Below are 26303 nucleotides of genomic sequence, written 5' to 3'. Positions count from 1 at the left end.
AAATCTGGCAATTTTTTTTTAAAGCCAGTTCTTTCTTCACCAACAGCTTAAAATCAATGCTCGTGTGGTGAAATTAATTTTCCCCATTCTTGGCAGGTGGGGGTCTGCATGACAATGGCTGTGCAGCACGAAACCAGATGGATTGTGAACTGCAGGCTGTACAACAAGGGAGCAAAGATGAGATAAATATGATTGATCTGCCACAGTACTACATAAAGAATAACAATTGTCAGATCTGCTGTGCCCATTACTATCAGTTAGTTAGTTAGGCATTTAGAGAAATTGTATTTTCCTCGGGATCGGATGAGAATCACGAACAAAGTAACCGTCAGCATGAGAGAGAGAAAATATTCCACAAATGACAGATCATACAGAGGGACATTGACAGTGAAGAACAACTTGTTGACAACATTCTTGAAGACAGAGGTGGAATAATACTTCAATCGAGGAACAATCAAGGGTGATTTTCACTGAGTGATGGTGTAAAACGGGAGACATTGATATTGACTTAAATGGAATAGAAAATCAGGTGCAGTGTGTAATAGGTGGCTGATTCAGTATTGCCTGTTCACACCACTGCCCAAAGTTAAAATTATACTCACCCCCTTCAGCTTTGGGGGTTCTGTAATGAATAAGAACTGAGTCTGTACCTAGTGACCAACCCCGTATTCTTCCCTTTACTTCCACTACATAGTATGGGTCTTGTCCAAAGTGAAAATTACACCCAGTATCTCTTTTAGTGGTGTGCAGCAAAGTTATATAATCTGCAAGTGTAATAACAATTAACATCCAGCAATGTGTTTCACACAACTAAATATATTTCAATGAAATGGTTAGTCTAGTCTCCACCATCATGCAGTTGGAAATTGACTCATTAAAATAATCCACAATTTAAGCAAAGTAGTGAGCTATGATGAAGAGACATTGCTGATCTGTTCAGCACTCGACCTTTCTTCACTTTGTGTACTACGACATATTTCAAAGGGCCACAATAAATAATTTTGCCCAGTATTATGTAAGATCATGTTGTGGTTATGTTACTGGACTGGTAATCCCGAGGTTTTGACTAACAATCCAGAGAATGTGAGATCAAATCTGACCATTGCAGGTTGAGAATTTGAAATGACTTCCAATCTCAAAATTTAAAAAAAGACATCAGCAAAACTGATCATGAAGCTGTCATATTGGAGAAAGTGAAGAGAAACTGTGATCCTTACCAGCTCTTATATGACTCCAGGTAACTGTCCTCTGAAGTGGATGAGGAAGTAATTCAATTGCATCAAGGCAAATAGTGATGGACAATCAATGCCAGCCTTGTCAGTGACATTCACATCCTGAGAATGAATTAAATAAAACGGAGTAATACACTTATATCCCATTGTAAATGGTTAATAAATCAAATAATAATCATTAATAGCAAGTACATAGTCACAAATTCTCATATTATACCAGAACTTGCTTTGGATACAAAATACAATCATACCTGGTACCTTGGTGAACTTGACAGTATTAAGGGTAAAAATTCAACTTGCCTAAGTGATGCGAAATGGTTGGTATCACATCGGCCGCCCATGAACACCCAGCCCGATATTCAGTTCCACTGACGTCAAGGGAACTGAATACAGGGTGGTGGGTATAACAGGCGGCCAATGTAACACCGCCTGTTTTTTTGCTGCCTCCCTAAATGAATTTCGCCCCACATTTCAACAGATGTTGCTGATTTTTAAGGGGTATTCTTAAATAAGAGCCTAATTGAAATAGATGGTCTAGAAATGTAATCAGTGATTTCTAATCCTACATAATGGAGACATCCAGAAAAAAATGCTTCATGATCAGTCAAACAGCAGGTTTAAAGTTCGACAAGTTCTGATGCAAAATGTAATTGTTTTCATAAGAGTACCAGCATGAGAGAATGGGATAATGAATGATGTAATACAGTTATCATGGGGGATTTTAAACTTCATAAACTCTGGGCAAAACATATTTGCAGTAACAGTGTTGAGGATGCATTCATGGAATATATACAAGATAGTTTTCTTAATCAGTGTGTCAAGGAACCAACAAGGGAATATGCTTTTTTGGATCTAGGATTGCACAATGAGAAAGGCATAATTAATAACCTTCGTAGAAAAGGGCCTCTAGCGAAGGGTAAATCACTTGCTAAGTGATTATTGGCTAGAATCATTTGCCAACATTTTGCACTGAGTTTGTAAATGATTTAGTAAAGTCTGAAACTAGAGTCTTAAGTCTAAACAAAGCAAACTATGTAGGTATGAGGGACGTGGTAGTCAAGGTAGATTGGGAAACTACATGAAAAGTTATAATGGTAGGAAACAGTGACTAGCATTTAAAGAATGAATGTATAATTTTCATTAAATATACATGCTGTTGAGCCATAAAAACCACAGAAAAAGTGGCCCATTGGGGCTAACAAGGGGAGTTGGTATTAGATCAGAAGTAGCTTATAAATGTTGCCAAAAAGTGTAATAAGTCTCAGGATTTGAAGGATTTTACAATTTTGCAAAGAAGGACCAAGAAATTAATAAGGAAAGAGAAAAGAGAACGTAAGTGTAGACTGGCAAGAGCCATAAAACATATATAAACTCGTAGTACTGGAGAAGTTAATGGGACGAAATGCAAAAAAAACCCTGCACCTGGCATCCTGCATACAAGGGGTTTAAAAGAGACCACTGGTTTTGATCTTCCAGAATTCCTTCAATTCGAGAACAATTTCCAAGGATTGGAAGGTAGCAAACATAACCACACTTTTTTAACAAAGGGGGAAGAAAGAAAACAGGGAACCATAGGTCAGTTAGCCAAGGAATTGTCAACAGTGTTATCAAGTGGCACTTGCTCAGCAATAACCTGCTCACTGACGCTCAGTTTGGGTTCCACCAGGGCCATTCAGTTCCTGACCACATTACAACCTTGGTCCAAACATGGACAATGGAGCTGAACTTCAGAGGTGAGGTGACAGTGACTGCCCTTGACATCAAGGTAGCATTTGACAGAGTATGGAATCAAGGAGCCCTCGCAAAATTGGCATCAAGGGGAATCAGGGAGAAAATCTCCACTGGCTGGAGACATACCTAGCACAAAGGAAGATGGTTGTGGTTGTTGGAGGTCAATCATCTCAGTCCCAGGTCGGACATCACTGCAAGAGTTCCTCAGGGGAGTGTCCTAGGCCGAAACCATCTTCAATTGCTTTCTCATTGACTTTCCCTCCATCATAAGGTCAGAAGTGGGGCTGTTCACTGATGATTGAACAATGCTCATCACCATTTGCCATTCTTCATATACTGAAGCATCACGTATCCAGATGCAGCAAGACCTGGACAACATCCAGGCTGAGCTGATAAGTAGCAAGTAACATTCACACCACACAAGTGCCAGGCAATGAGCAACTCAAAAAAAAAAAGAATCTAACCATCTCCCCTTAATGTTCAATGGCATTACCTTGCTGAATACCCCACTACTAACATCCTGAGGGCTAGCATTGACTAGAAACTGAACTGGACCAGTCACATAAATACTGTGACTCCAACAGCAGGTCAGAGGCTGGGAATTCTGTGGCAAGTAACTCACCGCCCGTCTCCCCAATGTCTGTCCATCATCTGCAAGGCACAAGTCAGGAGTGTGATGGAATACTCTCCACTTGCCCGAATCGGTGCAACAACAGTTCCAACAACATTCAAGAAGCTCAACACCATCCAGGAAAAAGCAGCCTGCTCGATTGGCACCCCATCCACCAGCTTCAGCATTCACTACCTTCACCCCCGTCGCACAGTGGCAGCAGAGTGTACAAGATGCACTGCAGCAACGCACCAAGGCTCCTGTGACAGTGCCTTTCAAACCCACGACCTCTACTACCTGGAAGGATAAGGGCAGTAGATGCATGGGAACACCACCACCTGCAAGTTCCACTCTGAGCCATACACCATCCTGACCTGGAACTATATTGCTATTCCTACTGGGTCAAAATCCTGGAATTCCCTTCCTTACAGCACTGTTGGTGTACCTACACCCCAAGGACTGCAGCGGTTCAAGAAGGCAGCTCACCACCACCTTCTCAGAAGCAATTAGGGATGGTGAAGAATGCTTTCTGAGACAGTGATTCCCACATCCCATGAAGGAATAGAAAAAGGTCAGGAGTAGGATAAATGCTGGACTCTATTATGAGAGACATGGTAACAGGACATTTAGAAAATCATAAAATGATTATGCAGAGTCAACATGGATTTATGAGAAGGCAACTCATATTTGGGAAATCTCAGAGTAGTTTTTGAACAATGAACTAGGAAGATGGATAAGTAATATATTTGTGTTTTCAAAAAGAAATTTAATGATTTTCCACACAAGAGGTTATTGCACAAAGATAGAACATGTGTAAATGTGTGGAGTAATATATTAGAGTGGATTGGGGATTGGTTTATGGACAGAAAACAGAGAGTCCATCCTCCCCGGGTTACACACTGTCTGATCACACTGAGCCATCCTCCCCGGGTTACACACTGTCTGATCACACTGGGTCCATCCTCCCAGGGTTACACACTGTCTGTTCTCACTGGGTCCATCCTCCCCAGGTTACACACTGTCTGATCTCACTGGGTCCATCCTCACCGGGTTACACACTGTCTGATCACACTGGGTCCATCCTCACCGGGTTACACACTGTCTGATCACACTGGGTCATCCTCTCTGGGTTACACACTGCCTGATCTCACTGGGTCCATCCTCCCCGGGTTACACACTATCTGATCACACTGGGTCATCCTCTCTGGGTTACACACTGCCTGATCTCACTGGTTCCATCCTCCCCGGGTTACACACTATCTGATCACACTGGGTCATCCTCTCTGGGTTACACACTGCCTGATCTCACTGGGTCCATCCTCCCCGGGTTACACACTATCTGATCACACTGGGTCATCCTCTCTGGGTTACACACTGCCTGATCTCACTGGGTCCATCCTCCCCGGGTTACACACTATCTGATCACACTGGGTCATCCTCTCTGGGTTACACACTGCCTGATCTCACTGGGTCCATCCTCCCCGGGTTACACACTGTCTGATCACACTGGGTCCATCCTCCCCGGGTTACACACTGTCTGATCACACTGGGTCCATCCTCCCCGGGTTACACTGTCTGATCTCACTGGGTCTATCCTCCCCGGGTTGCACGCTGTCTGATCACACTGGGTCCATCCTCCCCGGGTTGCACGCTGTCTGATCACACTGGGTCCATCCTCCCTGGGTGTGCACTGTCTGACCTCACTGGGTCCATCCTCCCCGGGTTACACACTGTCTGATCACACTGGGTCCATCCTCCCCGGGTTACACTGTCTGATCTCACTGGGTCTATCCTCCCCGGGTTACACACTGTCTGATCACACTGGATCCATCCTCCCGGGTTACACACTGTCTGATCTCACTGGGTCCATCCTCCCCGGGTTGCACACTGTCTGATCTCACTGGGTCCATCCTCCCTGGTTGTACACTGTCTGATCTCACTGGGTCCATCCTCCCCAGGTTAGTCACTGTCTGATCACACTGTGTCCATCCTCCCCGGGTTATACACTGCCTGGTCTCACTGGGTCCATCCTCCCCGGGTTACACACTGTCAGATCACACTGGGTCCATCCTCCCCGGGTTACACACTGTCTCATCACACTGGGTCCATCCTCCCCGGGTTACACTGTCTGATCTCACTGGGTCTATCCTACCCGGGTTACACACTGTCTGATCTCACTGAGTCCATCCTCCCCGGGTTGCACACTGTCTGATCACACTGGGTCCATCCTGCCCGGGTTACACACTGTCAGATCACACTGGGTCCATCCTCCCCGGGTTACACACTGTCTGATCACACTGAGTCCATCCTCCCCGGGTTACACTGTCTGATCATACTGGGTCCATCCTCCCCGGGTTGCACACTGTCGGATCACACTGGGTCCATCCTCCCCGGGTTACACTGTCTGATCTCACTGGGTCTATCCTCCCCGGGTTACACTGTCTGATCTCACTGGGTCCATCCTCCCTGGGTTACACACTGCCTGATCTCACTGGGTCCATCCTCCCTGGGTTACACACTGACTGATCTCACTGGGTCCATCCTCCCCAGGTTGCACACTGTCTGATCTCACTGGGTCCATTCTCCCCGGGTTACACACTGTCTGATCTCACTGGGTCCATCCTCCCCGGGTTACACACTGTCTGATCTCACTGGGTCCATCCTCCCCGGGTTACACACTGTCTGATCTCACTGGGTCATCCTCCCTGGGTTACACACTGTCTGATCTCACTGGGTCCATCCTCCCCGGGTTACACACTGTCTGATCTCACTGGGTCATCCTCCCCGGTTTACACACTGCCTGATCTCACTGGGTCCATCCTCTCCGGGTTACACTGTCTGATCACACTGGGTCCATCCTCCCCGGGTTACACACTGTCTGATCTCACTGGGTCATCCTCCCTGGGTTACACACTGCCTGATCTCACTGGGTCCATCCTCCCCGGGTAACACACTGTCTGATCTCACTGCGTCCATCCTCCCCGGGTTACACACTGTCTGATCACACTGGGTCCAGCCTCCCCAGGTTACACACTGTCTGATCACACTGGGTCCATCCTCCCCGGGTTACACACTGTCTGATCACACTGGGTCCATCCTCCCCAGGTTACACACTGTCTGATCACACTGGGGCCATCCTCCCCAGGTTACACACTGTCTGAGCACACTGGGTCCATCCTCCCCGGGTTACACACTGTCTGATCACACAGAGTCCATCTTCCCCAGGTTACACACTGTCTGATCTCACTGTGTCCATCCTCCCCAGGTTACACACTGTCTGAGCACACAGAGTCCATCTTCCCCAGGTTACACACTGTCTGATCTCACTGTGTCCATCCTCCCTGGGTTACACACTGATCTCACTGGTGTCCTGCAGCACCCAAGATATTTTTTACTGACATGGATGTTTCTGGCACAATATTCAACCATCAGGCCACCGGGTCAGCACCGGGTCTTTGGCAGAACAAAGTTAAACTAAACTCACTGTCACACATTCTCCCATCGATCTGTATCTTCAAAGATCTATTCATTTTCCCTTTTAAGTTACAATGGTATTTCTGATCTGCTCCCCCTACCCACCCCACCCCGAGTGTCATGTACTCTTCAATCCAAGAATTCCCGCTTTGTGATACCTCAATTAATCTGTCCTTTATCACCAAGCGAGTAGGATTCCAGAACTGCACAATCCTTTATAACTGAAGCTGAATTTTCCCCATGGGCTTTTAACCAGGTTTGTTATCATTTTAATATTCCATCCCTTTTTTCTGGTTTGCCTGAACAGAGTGAATACTCGTTACCTTCCGTGTTTCACATCATGAAAGGAATTGAAAGGATATGACTGAGAAAGAAATATCAGTCAGGGTAAATCAGAACATGAGGGAAGAATATTAAATTGGATCACTGATTTATCCAGGAAATAGACTAGATTAACTACTAATATCATCATAGCTCAGTCCCTTCAACTCTGGAACTAACTGAAACAATTCCACCTGAAAAGCCAGTATGTTCTTCCTGACATCCAAAACTGAACACATTGAGTTCCAACTAACTTCATTCATTAGAATGGGCCTTTGAGAGTTTTTCTGAAGGATTTGAAACTGACCTTTAATGATTTCTGTATTGAGAGTTGAACTCAGTTTGACAATCTCCCAGTAATTCCCTACTCACCCTGTATTCTAATCTGTAACTTTTCAATCTAAAGTGTATTGTCTCACATTGTTCGACATGAAGTTACTTCTGCAATCCCACCACTGACTTCCTGAGCTGCCTAGTATTGACAGAAACTCTGCACTCGTGTTCAAGGTCTGCACTGACTGCTGCTGGAGTGTACAGAGTGTGAAGAAGGGAGTTTGGTAAGTGACAGGATTTTAAGGGCTAATCTCTCTGAAGTCTAATTTTTGTTTTGTTTACATTTAGCAGTTAACTAAAGTTACTGTTTCGAGGTAAGTTAAGTCTCTAAAAGTTTTAAACAGGGGTATACAAGCTCTCAGAGTAGCTGTGGCTAGTTCATTAGGTAGCTACCTTAAACTGGTTTCAGAGCTGACTTATTGTTTTCAGAGAGTATAAATACAGGGGTCTCTGAGTGCTGCTGGACTGCACAGAGTGTGAAGAAGGGAGATTGATAAGTGAGGAAGTTTGGTCAGGAATGGAACTGTAAATTAATTAAGAAAAATAAATTTAATTTCATTAACACAATATAGATGGCAGGATAGGTGATGTATCGCAGCTGCAGTCTGTGGCAGCTCCTTGATGCCACGGCAATCCATGGCAACCACGTCTGTGGTAAGTGCCTGTGGCTTGAGGAGCTTCGGCTCAGAGTAGATGAGCTGAAGACAAAGCTGCAGACATTGCGATGCATCAGGGAGGGGAAAAGTTATCTGGACACTTTGTTCCAGAAGGCAGTCACACCCGTTAGGATAGGGTAATGGTTTTGGTCAGGAACAGGAGGGTGTGACAGCGAGTCAGGCTGGTAAGGTGGTGGCGAAGGTGGGAGTGGAGGAGCTACAGCCCTTGCAATTGAGCAACAAGTTTGAGGTTCTTGCAGCTTGTATGGACAAGAGCGAGGGCTGTAGTGTGGATGAGCAGACTGACCATGGCCCCATGGTACAGCAAGCAGTTCAAGCAGATGTATTGCATCTGTCTTCACCATAGGGGATACAGGTAACATCCCAGAAATAGCTGTAAATCAGGAAACGGAAGGGAGGGAAATTAAAGAATAATTGCAATCACCAGGGAAGTGGTACTGAGCAAATTGTGGGGTCTGCGGGCTGACAAGTCCCCGGGCCTGATGGACTTCATTCTAGGGTCTTAGAAGAAGTGGCTAGTGAGATAGTTGATGCATTGGTTCCAATTTTCCAAAATTCTCTAGATTCAGCAAAGGTTCCATTAGACTGGAAAATAGCCAATGTAATTCCTTTATTCAAAAAGGGAGGGAGACAGAAAGCAGGAAACTACCCACCAGTTCGCTTAACATCTGCCATCAGGAAAATGTTAGAAGCTATTATTAAAGGCACTTAGACAAATTCAAGGTAATCAGGCTGAATCAACAAGGTTTTGTGAAAGGGATTTGTTAAGGTGCTACATCAAAGGTTATTGCGGAAAATAAAAGCTCATGGTGCAGGTGGTGACATGTTGGCATGGATAGAAGACTGGCTAGCTAACAGGAAACAGAGAGTATGCAGAAATGGGCCATTTTCTGGTTGGCAAGATGTAACTAGTGGTGTGCCACAGGGTTCAGTGCTGGGGTCTCAACTTTTCACAATTTATATAAATTACTTGGATGACGGGACCAGAGGTATGGTTGCTAAATTTGCTGAGGTCAAAAAGATAAGTAGGAAAGTAAGTTGTGAAGAGGCCATAAGGAGGTTACAAAGGGATATCGATAGGTTAAGTGAGTGGGCAAAGATCTGGCAAACGGGGTATAATGTGGGAAAATGTGAAATTGTCCATTCTGGCAGGAAGAATAAAAAAGAAACATATTATCTAAATGGTGAGAGATTGCAGAGCTCTGAGATGCAGAGGGATCTAAGTGTTCTAGTGCATGAATTGCAAAAGCTTAGTATTTAGGTACAGCACGTAATTAGGAAAGCTAATAGAATGGTCTAGTTTATTGTGAGGGGAATTGAATACAAAAGTAGGGAGGTTATGCTTCAGTTATGCAGGGCATTGTTGAGTCCACATCTAGAATACTGTGCACAGTATTAGTCTCCTTATTTAAGGAAGGATGTAAATGTGTTGGAGGCAGTTCAGAGGAGGTTTACTGGATTGCCACCTGGAATGAGTGGGTTGTCTTATGAGGAAAGGTTGGACAGACTGGGCATATTTTCACTGGAGTTTAGAAGAGTGAGGGGGACTTGATTGAAGTATATAAGATCCTGAATAGTTTTGAAAAGGTTGATGTGAAAAGTATGTTTCCTCTTGTGGTTGTGTCCAGAACTCGGGGACACTGTTTTAAAATTAGGAGTCGCCCTTTTAGGAAAGAGGTGAGGAGAAAATTTTCCCTCAGAGGGTTGTGTGACTTTAAAACTCTGTTTCAGAAGTTGGTGGAGCTGGGGTCATTGAATATTTTTAGCGGAGGTATATAGATTCTTGTTTGGCAAGGGAATCAAAGATGGGAGTGTGGAATTTGAAATACAAACAGATCAGCCATGATCTTATTGAATGGCAGAGCAGGCTTGAGGGGCCAAATGGCCTACTTCTGCTAAAACTTATGTTCGTAGGTATTGGTCTTACTTAAGGAAGGATGTAAATGTTCAAGGAAGCAGTTCAAAGAAGGTTTACTAGACTAATACCTGGAATGGGCGAGTCCTCTAATGATGAAAGGTTGGACAGGCTAGGCTTGTATCGCTGAAGTTTAGAACAGTAACAGGTCACTTGATTGAAACATATAAGATTCTGAGGGGTCTTGACTTGGTCATAGAGTTATACAGCACAGAAACAGGCCCTGCGGCCCATTGTGTCTGTGCCGGCCATCAAGCACCTAACTATTCTAATCCCATTTTCCAGCACTTGGGGGGGAGTGGGGGGCGCCCCAGTGTTAAACAGACCATCCTTGGTCACTGTCTGAGCGAACACTTCCCACAGAATGGCTAGAGCCACAGGGGAATGGATTTACCACAGGAACCCATGGAACATCATCTCCCTGGGAGAAGACAGCTTTAAATGGAAAGGGGAATGAATTAATGCAGAACGATTCAGAATCAGGTTCAGAAACTACATTCACATTATCTTGAACCAACGGGGCTTTCTGTCTCTGCACTGTCTTCATAAATTCATTTACCGTCAATTCCTGCTTTACTTTGTACAAATCAGAGTGTGATCATTTCAGCTGATCCTTGTTTGTAGGATTTGTGTCTGAGTTTCACCCTCTGATGTAAGGTCGTTTCTGTTATGAGATTGGTTTGTATCTGAAGAACTTTAAGAAAAAAAGCTTGCGTATCTTATAAAAATGAATTGAACCGGTTTGACAAATCCTCACCCAGTTCAGCTGTAAAGAATGTTTAAGGCCAGTTAGAAATATTTTTCTCACTTCCTATTCAGTAAGTTCAGTAAAACAGACACAAGGTTAAACACCAATTGTTACATCTGTATCTTGAACATTGTTTGTATTTCAAATTCCACACTCCCATCTTTGATTCCCTTGCCTAACAAGAATCTATATACCTCCGCCTAAAATATTCAATAACCCCAGCTCCATCAACTTTTGATACAGAGTTTTAAAGTCACACAACCCTCTGAGGGAAAATTTTCTCCTCACCTCTTTCCTAAAAGGGCAACTCCTAATTTTAAAACAACGTATGTCAGCCAAGAGCGACGTCTCAATTCATTCCATCTTCGCTGCCTCCGGAGAATACTTGGTATCAGGTGGCAGGACCGCATCTCCAACACAGAAGTCCTCGAGGCGGCCAACATCCCCAGCTTATACACACTACTGAGTCAGCGGCGCTTGAGATGGCTTGGCCATGTGAGCCGCATGGAAGATGGCAGGATCCCCAAAGACACATTGTACAGCGAGCTCGCCACTGGTATCAGACCCACCGGCCGTCCATGTCTCCGTTTTAAAGACGTCTGCAAACGCGACATGAAGTCCTGTGACATTGATCACAAGTCGTGGGAGTCAGTTGCCAGCGTTCGCCAGAGCTGGCGGGCAGCCATAAAGGTGGGGCTAAAGTGTGGCGAGTCGAAGAGACTTAGCAGTTGGCAGGAAATAAGACAGAGGCGCAAGGGGAGAGCCAACTGTGTAACAGCCCCGACAAACAAATTTTTCTGCAGCACCTGTGGAAGAGTCTGTCACTCCAGAATTGGCCTATATAGCCACTCCAGGTGCTGCTCCACAAACCACTGACCACCTCCAGGCACTTACCCATTGTCTCTCAAGACAAGGAGGCCAAAGATCTTGAACATGATGAAAAGTCACACTGATTAGCTGATGTTTGAAGTTTTAGTCAAACACCCGAGAGCTCTTTCATTACCTGAATTGCTCAGTATTAAGTGGGGTAAGTTCATGGGTGCGGTTAAACCCTGTGGGCCGACTCCGCCAGAGGTCCGGAACCTGCTTTCCTGCAAGTTCAAAACTGAAATCTTCCCCAAAAGATGCAGTATGTATTGTGGTAAATATCCACAGTGAGGAAGAGAAGTCCAGGGCCCACCCCTGTCACAGCTCCCTAGGATGGTCTAACACTCTGATTATCTCACACCATCCCTCTTCAAAATGAAAGGAGGGTGCAGAACAACAGTGGCCTGATCAGAGGACCCTCATTGTTAAACAGACCACCCTCAGTAACTGTCTGAGTTCACACTGAGCGACTGGATATAGCCATGAGGAAAAGCAATGGCCACAGCAGCCCATACAACATAATCTCACTGGGAGAAATTATTTTTCAAAAGGAAGATTAAAGACAGACATGGAACACAGGCCCAGAAACTATATTAACCTTACCTTGATCCACAGATTCTCCGTTTCCATGGGGAGCCTCCCAGTTCCGTCCTTGTAAACCTGTTGCCCCCAATCCCGAGGTTGTTCCTGGTTTTCTTTCAGCAAATCATCGTTTGGTAATTGGATCTGATGCTTCTGTCCTCTGACTGGAAGCTGCTGTTTAAAATAAATACAAGTCGAACTGGTTTAACAACTGTTTTAACTATGAACAAAGTTAGTCATAAACATTTCAGATTTCCAGCACCTGCAGTATTTTGATTTTAATTCTTTATTACTGTCTCACGGCCCATTCAATAGAAATGAATCATTCCCTTTCTGTCTGAAACTGTATTCAATGCTCCACCAATTCCCTGATGTTTGGCCTTTCAGACCAACACCTAACAGTCAATGTCTGATGTTTCAATGTGGTGAGAACTTGCCACCTCGAAAGATCAACACTTTAACCATTTAACTGCTGAATGAAAGTGTTGTTGAACGAGGAGGAAGTGATTTTGCCATGGTTACTCCTATTATGTTCAGGATGGTATTCACTCCAGCTGTCTGTTGCCCCCTCACCTGGTGCTAACTGATCTACATTGGGTCCCAGCTTGGCAACGCCTCGATTTTAACATTTTTATTTCTCATGTTCAATTCCCTCCATGGTCAGGATGTTATTCACTCCAGCTGTCTGTTGATCTTTCACTGATTTATAATCATCTTGAAAAGAATAAGTTCATTAGAGATAGTCAGCACGGTTTTGTGAAGTGTAGGTCGTGCCTCACAAACCTTATTGAGTTCTTCGAGAAGGTGACCAAACAGGTGGATGAGGGTAAAGCAGTGGATGTGGTGTATAATAATTTCAGTAAGGCGTTTGATAAGGTTCCCCATGGTAGGCTATTGCAGAAAATACGGAAGTATGGGGTTGAAGGTGATTTAGAGCTTTGGATCAGAAATTGGCTAGCTGAAAGAAGACAGAGGGTGGTGGTTGATGGCAAATGTTCATCCTGGAGTTTAGTTACTAGTGGTGTACAGCAAGGATCTGTTTTGGGGCCACTGCTGTTTGTCATTTTTATAAATGACCTGGAAGAGGGTGTAGAAGGGTGGGTTAGTAAATTTGCTGATGACACAAAGGTCGGTGGAGTTGTGGATAGTGCCAAAGGATGTTGTAGGGTACAGAGGGACATAGATAGGCTGCAGAGCTGGGCTGAGAGATAGCAAATGGAGTTTAATGTGGAAAAGTGTGAGGTGATTCACTTTGGAAGGAGTAACAGGAATGCAGAGTACTGGGTTAATGGGAAGATTCTTGGTAGTGTAGATGAACAGAGAGATCTTGGTGTCTAGGTACATAAATCCCTGAAAGTTGCCACCCAGGTTAATAGGGCTGTTAAGAAGGCATATGGTGTGTTAGCTTTTATTAGTAGGGGGATCGAGTTTCGGAGCCACGAGGTCATGCTGCAGCTGTACAAAACTCTGGTGAGGCCGCACCTGGAGTATTGCGTGCAGTTCTGGTCACTGCATTATAGGAAGGATGTGGAAGCTTTGGAAAGGGTGCAGAGGAGATTTAATAGGATGTTGCCTGGTATGGAGGGAAGGTCTTACGAGGAAAGGCTGAGGGACTTGAGGTTGTTTTCGTTGGAGAGGAGGAGGAGGAGAGGTGACTTAATAGAGACATATAAGATAATCAGAGGGTTAGATAGGGTGGATAGTGAGTCTTTTTCCTCGGATGGTGAAGGCAAACACGAGGGGACATAGCTTTAAGTTGAGGGGTGATAGATATAGGACAGATATTAGAGGTAGTTTCTTTACTCCGAGAGTAGTAGGGGCGTGGAACGCCCTGCCTGCAACAGTAGTAGACTCGCCAACTTTAAGGGCATTTAAGTGGTCATTGAATAGACATATGGATGAAAATGGAATAGTGCAGGTCAGATGGTTTCACAGGTCGGCGCAACATCGAGGGCCGAAGGGCCTGTACTGCGCTGTAATGTTCTAATCTAAATTCTAATCTAATCTGATCTACATTGGGTCCCAGCCTGGCAATGCCTCGATTTTAACATTTTTATTTCTCCTGTTCAATTCCCTCATGGTCTCACTCCTCTCTACCTCTGTAACTTCCTCCAGCCCTGTAAACCTTGAAGATCTCTGTGCTCCTGCAATTCTGGCCTCTTCCACACTCCCAATTTCCTTCATCCCTAAAATAAAACCAATATACTGCGGTTGCTGAAAATCTGAAATAAAAACAAGAAACGCTGGAAATACTCAGCAGGTCTGGCAGCATCTGTGCAGAGAGAAGTAGAGTTCACGTTTCATCTCAGTGACTCTTCTTAGGTCACTGATCTAAAACGTTAACTCTGCTTCTGTCTCCACAGATGCTGCCAGATCTGCTGAGTATTTCCAGCGTTTCATGTTTTCCTTCATCCATACATTGATAACCAAGCCTTGAGCTGCCCGAAGTTCTGGAATTTTCTCTTCAAGCCTAACACGCTTAAGATGATTTAAAAACCCATCACTTTGACTAAGCATTTGCTGAAATGAGAGGTGAGTTGCTGCAGCGCTTCTTGTATATGGTACACACTGCTGTCACTGTGTGTGGTGGTGGAGGCAGTGAATGTTAAAGGTACTGGATGTGGTGCTGATCAAACCGGCTGCTTTGTCCTGAATGGTGTCGAGAGTCTTGAGTGTTGTTGGAGCTGCACCCATCCAGGCAGGTGGAGAGTATTCCATCACACTCCTGATGGTGGACAGGCTTTGGGGAGTCAGGAGGTGAGTTCCTCACTGCAGAATTCCCAGCCTCTGACTTGCTGTTGCACCCACAATATTTATATGACTTCAATTTTAATCAGACTCCTTGATGCCGCACTCTGAACAAAGCTGTCTTGATGTCAAGGCCAGTCACTGTCATCACACATCTGGAATTCAGCTCTTTGTCCATGTTTGGACCAAGTTTGAATCTGAATGTTCCTCCAGGAACCCAAACTGAGCATCACTGAGCAGGTTATTGGTGAACAAGTTCCACTTGATAGCAATGTCAAGGACAACTTCATCACTTTGCTGATGTTGGCAATAGACTGCAGAGGCTGCACTGAGTTCCAGGCCTTTTCCCCCTCCTTCCACAGAGTTCCAGGTCTTCTCCCCCCTCCCCCACCCCCAACACTGAGTTCCAGGCCTTCTCCCCCTCCCTTCTCCCCCTATCCCCACTGAGTTCCAGGCCTTCTTCCCCTCCCACTGAGTTCCAGGTCTTCTCTCCCTCCCCCCACAGAGTTCCAGGCCTTCTCCCCCCCAACTCCCCCCACCCCCCCACCCCACACTGAGTTCCAGGCCTTCTCCCCCTCCCTTCTCCCCCTATCCCCACTGAGTTCCAGGCCTTCTTCCCCTCCCCTCACACTGAGTTCCAGGCCTTCTCCCCCTCCCCCCCCACACTGAGTTCCAGGCCTTCTCCCCCTCCCCCCACACTGAGTTCCAGGCTTTCTCCCCCTCCCCCCACACTGAGTTCCAGGCCTTCTCCCCCTCCCCCCACACTGAGTTCCAGGCCTTCTTCCCACCCCATCCATCCTCTTCCCCCCTCCCCTCCCCATGCCCCCCTCCCCCACTCCCTACTCCCCCCTCGCCCTCCCCTCTCACTCCTCCCCCAACACCCATCCCCTCCCCCTCCCTTCCTCCCCTCCCACCCCTCCCTATTCCACTTCCCCTCCCTACCTCTTCCCATTCTCAACCCCTCCTCACCTTCCCCCTTTCCCTCTCCCCTTCCCCCTCTCCACTCCCTGCTCCCCCCTTCCTCCCATTCCCACATGCCCTCTTCCCCTCCCTCTCCCCCTCACCCTTCCCTACCCTCTTCCCCTTCCCTCCCAAACCCTCCCCCCGTGCCCCCTCCCATCCCTTCACCCCCGTGCCCCCCTCCCCCCACCGTGTTACACTCATTATATCTTGCCAAGCAGAAAATTACCCATTTTTGCCTACTCTCTGTTGCCTGTTAGCTAACCAATCTTCTATCAGGATATTACTCAGAAAGAAATATCAGTCTGGGTAAATCTGAACATGAGGGAAGAATATTAAATTAGATCACCGATTTATCCAGGAAATAGACTGGGTTAACCAGTTATATCATCATAGCTCAGTCCCTTCAACTCCGGTACTAACCTAAACAATTTCACCCAGACTTGCTGAAGAGTCAGTAGAGTCAGAGTTATACAGCACAGAAACAGGCCCTTCGTCCATCATGTCGGTGCCAGCCATCAAGCACCTTTCCATTCTAATCCCATTTTCCAGCACTTGGCCTGCAGCCTTGTATGCAATGGCCTTTCAAGAGCTCATCTAAATACTTCTGAAATGTTGTGAGGGTTCCTTCAGCACCCCCTCAGGCAGTGTGTTCCAGATTCCAACCACCCTCTGGGTGAAAAATATTTTCCTCAAATCCCCTCTTAACCTCCTGTTCCTTACCTTAAATCCTTGCCCCCTGGTTATTGACCCCTCCAATAAGGGAAAAAGTCTCTTCCTATCTACCCTATCAGTGGCCCTCACAATTTTGTATACCTCAATCAAGTCCCCCCCACAGCCTTCTATGCTCTAAGGAAAACTACCCTAGTCTATCCAATCTCTTTTCATAGCTGAAATGCTCCAGCCCAGGCAACATCCTGGTGAATCTCCTCTGCACCCTCTCCAGTGCAATCACATCTTCCTTTAGTGTGGTGACCAGAACTGTACACAGTACTCCAGCTGTGGCCTCACCAGCGTTTTATAGAGCTCCATCATAACCTCTCTGCTCTTATATTCTATGCCTCCGCTAAGAAAGGCAAGTATCCCATATGCCTTCCTAACCACCTTATCTGCGTGTGCTGCTGCCTTCAGTGATCTATGGACAAGCACACCAAGGTCCCTCTGACCCTCTGTACTTCCTAGAGTCCTTCCATCCATTCTATATTCCCTTGCCTTGTTAGTCCTCCCAAAATGCATCGCCTCACACTTCTCAGGATTACATTCCATTTGCCACTGCTCTGACCATCATACCAGACCATCTATATTGTCCTGTAATCTAAGCCTTTCCTCCTCACTATTTACGATACCACCAATTTTCGTGTCATCTGAAAACTTACTGATCATACCTCCTATATTCACATCTAAATCATTAATGTACACTACAAACAGCAAGGGTCCCTTGACCATAACCCTCTGCCTCCTGCCACTAAGCCAATTTTGGATCCAATTTGCCAAAATGACCTGGATCCCATGGGCTCTTACCTTCTTAACCAATCTCCCATGTGGTACCTTATCAAAAGCCTTACTGAAGTCCATGTAGACAACATGAACTGCTTTACCCTCATCTACACATCTAGTCACCTCCTCAAAAAATTCAATCAAATTTGTTAGACACGATCTCCCCTGACAAAGCCATGCTGAATAACCTTGATGAATCCATGCCTCACCAAGTAGAGATTAATCCTGTCCCTCAGAATCTTTTCCAGTAGTTTCCCTACCACTGATGTTAGACTCACCGGCCTCTAATTACCTAGTTTATCCCTATTACCCTTCTTGAATAATGGTACCACATTTGCTGTCCTCCAGTCCTCTGGTACCACTCCTGTGGCCAGAGAGGATTTGAAAATTTTTGTCAGAGCCCCTGCTATCTCCTCCCTTGCCTCATGTAACAGCCTGGGATATATCTCATCTGGGCCTGGGGATATATCCACTTTTAAGCCAGCTAAAACCACTCATATCTCCTCCCTTTCAATGCTAATTTGTTAAAGTATATCTCAATTCCCACTCCCTGACCTCTACACCTACATCGTCCTTCTCCATAGTGAACACCAATCATTTAAAACTTCACCTACATCCTCTGGCTCCACACACAGATTGCCACTTTGGTCCCTAATGGGCCCTACTCTTTCCCTGGTTATCCTCTTGCCCTTAATATACTTGTAAAACGCCTTGGGATTTTCCTTTATTTTGCTTGCCAGTGTTTTTTCATGCCCACTCTTCGCTCTCCTAATTACTTTAAGCACCTCCCTACACTTTCTCTACTCCTCTCGTGCCTCTGCTGTTTGCAGCCCTCTGAATCTGTCATAAGCATCCTTTTTTTTTCTAATCCAATCCTCTATATCTCTTGACATCCAGGGTTCCCTGGACTTATTGGTCCTACCCTTCACCTTTACGGGAACATCCTGGCCCTGACCTCCCACTATTTCCTTTTTGAATGAATCCCACTGGTCTGATGTAGACTTTCCTACAAGTAGCTGATCCCAGCCCACTTTGGCCAGATCCTGTTTTATCATATTGAAATCGGCTTTCCCCCAATTCAGTACCTTTATTTCCGGTCCATCTTTGTCCTTTTCCGTAACGACCTTAAATCTTAGAGTTATGATCACTATCCCCGAAATGCTTCCCCACTGACACTACTCCCACTTGTCCCGCTTCATTCCCGAGGATTAGATCCGGTACCACCCCTTCTCTTGTAGGACCTTCTACGTGCTGGCTCAAAAAGCTCTCCTATATGCACTTTAAGAATTCGGCCCCTTTTTAAGCCTTTTGCACGAAGACTATCCCAGTTAATTTTGGGAAAGTTGAAATCCCCAACTATTATTACCCTAGTATGTTCTTCCTGGAACAGACATCCAAAACTGAATACATTGAGTTCTAACTAACTTAATTGCAATGGGCCTTTGAGAATATTTTTGTAGGATCTGAATCTATTCTTTAATGATTTCTGTTTTGAGAGTCGAATTCATAGAACCATCGAAAAATTACAGCACAGAAGGAGGCCATTCAGCCTGTCCGTGCCGGCTGAACAAACTAGCCACCCAATCTAATCCCACCTTCTAGCACCTGGTCCTTGGCCTTGCAGGTTACAGCACTTCAGGGACATGTCCAGGCAACTTTTAAATGAGTTGAGGGTTTCTGCCTCCACCACCATTCATGGCAGTGAATTGCAGACACGCACCATCCTCATGTCCCCTCGAATCACCTTAAATCTGTGCCCACTGGTAATTGACCTCTTCACTAGGGAAAACAGGTCCTTCCTATCTACTCTATCTAGGCCCCTCATAATTTTGTACACCTCACTTTGACAATCTCCCAGTAATTCCCTACTCACCCTGTATTCTAATCTGTAACTTTTCAATCCAAAGTGTATTGTCTCACATTGTTCGACATGAAGTTACTTCCACAATCCCACCACTGTCATCCTGAGCTGCCTGTCTGCGTGGGTTTTCTCCGGGTGCTCCGGTTTCCTCCCACATGCCAAAGACTTGCAGGTTGATAGGTAAATTGGCCATTATAAATTTCCCCTAGTATAGGTAGGTGGTAGGGAAATATAGGGACAGGTGGTGATGTGATAGGAATATGGGATTAATGTAGGATTAGTATAAATGGGTGGTTGATGGTCGGCACAGACTCGGTGGGCCGAAGGGCCTGTTTCAGTGCTGTATCTCTAAATAAAAATAAAAATAGGATTGACAGAAACTCTGCACACTTGTGTCTGTGGTTAATCGTGATCAACCTCTTTCAAAAATGAGAGCGATGATGGAGAACAGGAGCAGATTCAGCTGGGGAGGGGGGTCCCATTGTTAAACAGACCATCCTTGATCACTGTCTGAGTGAACACTTCCCACAGAATGGCTACAGCTACGGGGCAATGGATTTACCACAGGAACCCATGGAATATCATCTCCCTGGGAGAAGACAGCTTTAAATGGGAAGGGGAAAGAATTAATGCGGAACGATTCAGAATCAGGTTCGGAAACTATTTTGAACCAACGGGGCTTTCTGTCTCTGCGCTGTCTTCATAAATTCATTTACCGTCAATTCCAGGTTTACTTTGTACAAATCAGAGTGTGAATCATTTCAGTTGATCCTTGTTTGTAGGATTTGTGCCTGAGTTTCACCTCTGGGGCAGCATAGTGGTGCAGTGGTTAGCACCGCAGCCTCACAGCTCCAGCGACCTGGGTTCAATTCCGGGTACTGCCTGTGTGGAGTTTGCAAGTTCTCCCTGTGTCTGCGTGGATTTCCTCCGGGTGCTCTGGTTTCCTCCCACATGCCAAAGACTTGCAGGTTGATAGGTAAATTGGCCATTATAAATTGCCCCTAGCATAGGTAGGTGGTAGGGAAACATAGGGACAGGTGGGGATGTGGCAGGAATATGGAATTAGTTTAGGATTAGTATAAATGGGTGGTTGATGGTCGGCACAGACTCAGTGGGCCGAAGTGGCTGTTTCAGTGCTGCATCTCGAAACTAAACTAAACTAAACTGGTGTAAGGTTGTTTCTGCTATGAGATTGGTTTGTATCTGAAGAACTTTAAGAAAAAATCTGCCATTTCTTATAAAAATGAATTGAACCGGTTTGACAAGTCCTCACCCAGTTCAGCTGCAAAGAATGTTTAAGGCTGGTTAGAAATGTTTCTTTCTCACTTCCTATTCAGTAAGTTCAGTTAAAGAAGGTTAAACACCAATTGTTACATCTGCATCTTGAACATGATGAAAAGTCACACTGATTAGCTGATGTTTGAAGTTTTAGTCAAACACCCGAGAGCTCTTTCATTACCTGAGTTGCTCAGTATTGAGTGGGGTAAGTGCATGGGTGTGGTTAAACCCTGTGGGCCGACTCCGCCAGAGGTCCTGAACCTGCTTTCCTGTAACTTCAAAACTGAAATCTTCCCCCAAAGATGCAGTATGTATTGTGGTAAACATCCACAGTGAGGAAGAGAAGTCCAGGGCCCACCCCTGTCACAGCTACCTAGGATGGTCTAACACTCTGATTATCTCACACCATCCCTCTTCAAAATGAAAGGAGGGTGCAGAACAACAGCGGCCTGATCTGAGGACCCTCATTGTTAAACAGACCACCCTCAGTAACTGTCTGAGTTCACACTGAGCGACATGAGGAAAAGGAATGGCCACAACCTCCCATACAACATAATCTCACTGGGAGAAATTATCTTTCAAAAGGAAGATTAAAGACAGACATGGAACACAGGCTCAGAAACTATATTAACCTTACCTTGATCCACAGATTCTCCGTTTCCACGGGCAGCCTCCCAGTTCCGTCCTTGTAAACCTGTTGCCACCAATCCCGAGGTTGTTCCTGGTTTTCTTTCAGCAAATCATCATTTGGTAATTGGATCTGATGCTTCTGTCCTCTGACTGGAAGCTGCTGTTTAAAATAAAACAAGTCGAACCGGTTAAACAACTCTTTCAACCGTGAACAAAGTTAGTCATAAACATTTCAGATTTCCAGCACCCGCAGTATTTTGATTTTAATTCTTTATTAAATACTGTCTCACGGCCCATTCAATAGAAATGAATCATTCCCTTTCTGTCTGAAACTGTATTCAATGCTCCACCAATTCCCTGATATTTGGCCTTTCAGACCAACACCTAACAGTCAATGTCTGATGTTTCAATGTGGTGAGAACTTGCCACCTCGAAAGATCAACACTTTAACCATTTAACTGCTGAATGAAAGTGCTGTTGAACGAGGAGGAAGTGATTTTGCCATGGTTACTCCTATTATGTTCAGGATGGTATTCACTCCAGCTGTCTGTTGCCCCTTCACCTGGTGCTCACCGATCTACATTGGGTCCCAGCTTGGCAACGCCTCGATTTTAACATTTTTATTTCTCGTGTTCAATTCCCTCCATGGTCTCACCCCTCTCTATCTCTGTAACCTCAGTGCTCAAATGGGGCAGCACAGTGGTTCGCACCGCAGCCTCACAGCTCCAGTGACCCGGGTTTGGTTCTGGGTACTGCCCGTGTGGAGTTTGCAAGTTCTCCCTGTGACCGTGTGGGTTGCTGCCGGGTGCTCTGGTTTCCTCCCACAGCCAAAAACTTGCAAGTTGATAGGTAAATTGGCCTTTGTAAATTGCCCCTCGTGTAGGTAGGTGGTAGGAGAATTGTGGGGATGTGGTGGGGAATATGGGATTAATGTAGGATTAGTATAAATGGGTGGTTGATGGTTGGCACAGACTCGGTGGGCTGAAGGGCCTGTTTCAGTGCTGTATCACTCTATGACTCCTCCAGCCCTGTAAACCTCCAAGATCTCTGTGCTCCTCCAATTCTGGCCTCTTCTACACCCCAATTTCCTTTGTCCCTACATTAGTATCCAAGCCTTGAGCTGTCTAGGCCCTAAGCTCCAGAATTTGCTCTCAAAGCCAAACAGCTCCCCCTCCCTCTACGCTTCAGATGATTTTAAAAATCACCATTTTAACCAAGCATTTACTCAAAAGAGATGTGAGTTGCTGCAGTGCATCTTGTAGATGGTACACACTGCTGCCACTGTGAGTCGGTGATGGAGGGAGTGAATGTTGAGGGTGGTAGATGGGGTACTGATGAAGCCGGCTGCTTTGCCCTGGATGAGTGTGGTTGGAGCTGCACCCATCCAGGCACGTGTCAGCTGCCAACTCCAGCTCCTGCCCACGGGAACTGCAACTGATGAATTGCAACCAGGGGCTGAAATGTGTCTCCGGGTGACATCACAAAGGAAGCCAGGAGACAATCACACAGCAGCCAGCCCAAGCCCCGCCCAGTCACGGTATTACAGGGTCACATGACCAGGCTCTGCTCTTGGTGCAGTCTCACTGGACTGGAGGGCAGGTTGTAGAATCAGCCCAAAAGATGGCGTTTTCTGTGACCCCCAGGTCCTCTCTAACAATGACTCGAGTGTGCCGCACAGCCTCAAAAAACCCACATACGCTGAATGTGTGGTATTCAAACAATCTATATAGTCTCGGAATGGGACTTTCTCTTACCTTTATCCCCAGTTGATCTATGACAGCTCTTTGAATGGGAAGGGTTCTCTCTGGTTGGTGCTCTCACAATCCTGTGCTGTTTCACCTGCTGTTGTTCCTCAGTCTACAATCCCTGTTTACTTCCAGCTGTGGACCTTTCTCATCACTCCGTCATTCACCAGGAGATCTAATTATGGCAGGACAGAAAATGAGAATAATACTGATGGTCTCAAGATAAATGTAATGTACACTTGTTCTTTAATGTTTAATAATAAAAGGTAACAAACTTAAATAAAATATCTCACTGAATAAACACACTATTGAGGAGCTCTGCTCCTACATTCCATCTTTCTTTACAGTCACAGCCACCACGTGATAGTTTTATTCCTCAATCCCCAGTTAGAGACAGTTTATTCACCATGTCTCAATCTTCAGTCCCCGGTTAGAGACAGTTTATTCACCATGTCTCAATCTTCAGTCCCCGGTTAGAGACAGTTCATTCTCCATGTCTCCACCTTCAGTCCCCGGTTAGAGACAGTTCATTCTCCATGTCTCCACCTTCAGTCCCCGGTTGGAGACAGTTTATTCTCCATGTCTCCACCTTCAGTCCCCAGTTAGAGACAGTTCATTCTCCATGTCTCCACCTTCAGTCCCCGGTTAGAGACAGTTCATTCTCCATGTCTCCACCTTCAGTCCCCGGTTAGAGACAGTTCATTCTCCATGTCTCAATCTTCAGTCCCCGGTTAGAGACAGTTTATTCACCATGTCTCAATCTTCAGTCCCCGGTTAGAGACAGTTCATTCTCCATGTCTCCACCTTCAGTCCCCGGTTAGAGACAGTTCATTCTCCATGTCTCCACCTTCAGTCCCCGGTTGGAGACAGTTTATTCTCCATGTCTCCACCTTCAGTCCCCAGTTAGAGACAGTTCATTCTCCATGTCTCCACCTTCAGTCCCCGGTTAGAGACAGTTCATTCTCCATGTCTCCACCTTCAGTCCCCGGTTAGAGACAGTTCATTCTCCATGTCTCCGTCTTCAATCCCCGGTTAGAGACAGTTCATTCTCCATGTCTCTGTCTTCAGTCCCCGGTTAGAGACAGTTCATTCTCCATGTCTCTGTCTTCAGTCCCCGGTTAGAGACAGTTTATTCTCTATGTCTCCACCTTCAATCCCCGGTTAGAGACAGTTCATTCTCCATGTCTCCACCTTCAGTCCCCGGTTAGAGACAGTTCATTCTCCATGTCTCCACCTTCAGTCCCCGGTTAGAGACAGTTTATTCTCTATGTCTCCACCTTCAATCCCCAGTTAGAGACAGTTCCTTCTCCATGTCTCCACCTTCAGTCCCCGGTTAGAGACAGTTCATTCTCCATGTCTCCACCTTCAGTCCCCAGTCAGGGACAGTTTATTCTCTATGTCTCCACCTTCAATCCCCAGTTAGAGACAGTTCCTTCTCCATGTCTCCACCTTCAGTCCCCGGTTAGAGACAGTTCATTCTCCATGTCTCCACCTTCAATCCCCAGTCAGGGACAGTTTATTCTCCATGTCTCGATATTCAGTCCCTGTTTGGAGACAGTTTATTCTCCATGTCTCGATATTCAGTCCCTGTTTAGAGACAGTTTATTCTCCATGTCTTGCCTGTTTTGGGATCAGATTGGCTATTTTTGAATCAGTGGACATTCCATTACATTTTCTGGCTGAACTCTAATCAGGGACCAGACTCCCAGTTTCCATTTGTATTTTAGTGGAACCATGAACAAACAGGGAGGGTTGATAGGAAAATATCATCAGTAACACGGTTCTACCTACAAAAGGCAGCTGTATTGTCACAACACTGTGACTGGAAGTGTAACTATAGTAGTCAGTTCACTTCACTTAGTATTCACATAACACAGCATGGGGCTGATATATCAGCAGAACAAGATATTTCTGCTGCTCTGCTCCTTTTTAGTGTGGACACTCTGCTGAATAAGTGTTGTTGACTGGGTTTCTAACAGCCTTGCGTTGGTACTGGACGACTCTGAGACTGCATGTGCTTCCAGTTAGGTACAAACTCCAAAGTGGGGCTGTTAAGGAATGTTTGTAACTATAAGTGAGACATCTTAATAGGAATATTTAACAATCAAAATAGTTATCTACAGTACCTCAATGTGGAAATTCACAGGAGTTTTCACAATTTATGTACATAACTGGATAATATTTGACAACTCATTTACATATTGTTACGAAGAAGGGTCACTGACCTGAAACGTTAACTCTGCTTCTCTGTCCACAGATGCTGCCAGACCTGCTGACTATTACCAGCATTCCTTGTTATCCCTCTGACCCTCTGTACTTCCTAGAGTCCTAACATCCATTGTATATTCCGTTGCCTTGTTAGTCCTCCCAAAATGCATCAGCTCACACAGAAACAGATTATGATTGAATTTTTCCTCCCTTGAACCATGACTTGTAAAAGACCGCAATCCCACTGTTGTTAAAGTTAAAACAAAGCAGTAGGGTTTCTTAACACAGTCTTAAACTTAGGAAGGGGTTAACTTCCCAACACATGCTCACGAACATATAATGAAAGGTAAAGACATAAAAAGGGCAAGGACATTTGCTAAATAGAAAAAAAATCTTAACTGCAAACAAACATAGATTGCTGTTGAAACTAGAATCCTTTTTTTAATTATCAGAAAGTCCAAAACTGGAGTTAACAGACTGGAAATGTCGAGTTGGGTACAAGTCACTGGAAAAACCTCTTTTTTTTTTAGAACATTACAGCGCAGTACAGGCCTTTTGGCCCTCGATGTTGCGCCGACCTGTGAAACCATCTGACCTACATTATTCCATTTTCATCCATATGTCTATCCAATGGCCACTTAAATGCCCTTAAAGTTGGCGAGTCTACTACTGTTGCAGGCAGGGTGTTCCACGCCCCTACTACTCTCTGAGTAAAGAAACTACCTCTGACATTTGTCCTATATCTATCACCCCTCAACTTAAAGCTATGTTCCCTCGTGTTTGCCATCACCATCGGAGGAAAAAGGCTCTCACTATCCACCGTGTCCAACCCTCTGATTATCTGATATGTCTCTATTCAGTCACCTCTCCTCCTCCTTCTCTCCAA

At 45.5% G+C, this 26303-nt stretch overlaps 1 protein-coding gene across 1 annotated transcript in view; it reads right to left on the bottom strand.

Moving 5' to 3' along the window:
• Positions 1 to 26303, bottom strand: part of LOC137385117 (NACHT, LRR and PYD domains-containing protein 3-like) — a 112029-nt gene that overhangs the window by 84156 nt on the left and 1570 nt on the right. Inside the window, exons 2-6 of the mRNA XM_068059907.1 lie at positions 25435 to 25661; positions 23219 to 23384; positions 21472 to 21624; positions 12512 to 12664; positions 1218 to 1334 (exon numbers count right to left, since the gene is read on the bottom strand). The gene's annotated coding sequence lies outside the window, so the exon portion shown is untranslated. The remainder of the gene's footprint in view (positions 1 to 1217; positions 1335 to 12511; positions 12665 to 21471; positions 21625 to 23218; positions 23385 to 25434; positions 25662 to 26303) is intronic.

This window comes from Heterodontus francisci, chromosome 28, assembly GCF_036365525.1.
Source record: "Heterodontus francisci isolate sHetFra1 chromosome 28, sHetFra1.hap1, whole genome shotgun sequence".
Taxonomy (NCBI): domain Eukaryota; kingdom Metazoa; phylum Chordata; class Chondrichthyes; order Heterodontiformes; family Heterodontidae; genus Heterodontus; species Heterodontus francisci.
Note: the sequence above shows the minus strand (reverse complement) of the source record. Positions and strands in the feature narration are given on the sequence as shown.